The sequence below is a fragment of the Penaeus vannamei genome, chromosome 25, assembly GCF_042767895.1.
Source record: "Penaeus vannamei isolate JL-2024 chromosome 25, ASM4276789v1, whole genome shotgun sequence".
Classification (NCBI taxonomy): Eukaryota; Metazoa; Arthropoda; class Malacostraca; order Decapoda; family Penaeidae; genus Penaeus; species Penaeus vannamei.
The window spans coordinates 16,342,240-16,343,054 of NC_091573.1; positions in this window are offsets into that span (position 1 = coordinate 16,342,240).

Genomic DNA, 815 nt, shown 5'->3' on the forward strand with positions numbered 1-815 from the left:
AATAGTATTATTAAAAATAAAAATAATATCAATAAATATTACAATGATAACTCTATAGTAACCATAATCATAGTAATAAGATAATGAAGAACCCATGAACGGAACGCGAACCCTGGTCTGACCGACCGATGTTTTCTGAAATATTTATGAAAGTTATTTATAGCTCTAGGTCTCTACTCCAGTGGTTCCCAACCCGTGGCCCGTGGCGCAGGAGCGTGCAGCGGAACCCGAAGAAAACCAGGTGTCATCAAGGGGCCCAAGCTGTTCGTGGCAAGGCTGGACGCCTGGAGTCTCTCCCCTTGACCACCAGGGACCAAGGTCTATACAAGTACTTATATAGACCTTGCCAGGGACCACCACCGCGGGGAACCACCGGGACAACCTCCGTGGGCGTTGAAACGAGATTTATCCATTTATACAATAATATATTTATATTTACTTGGCATTGTTGTCTTCATGTTTATTACTGCAGTCCTCAATCCCTGGAAAAATGATTATTTTTACCTGATATTGAAAACACATCCGCCACTGGAAAGCCCTTCCTTAACTGCTGGTTCCGCCTCCAAAGCACTGAGGGAGGTGTGGGAGATGCCACGGGGAGCCACGCTCGCACGGCCCTGGCTACAGGTACTCTCTCTCCCAATTCCACGGGCTAATTAACTTGTTCAAGGCTATTCTAGCAGTAAGCCAGAGATCCTTACGGAAGACTGCATGTCTAGAGTAGCCCTTGTTGCAAGTAGAGAGATAGGCGTAGTCGAGCTGCATTTCTTTTTCTGGATTTACCATTGTGTGCACGGTGATGAACGGAGGATCGA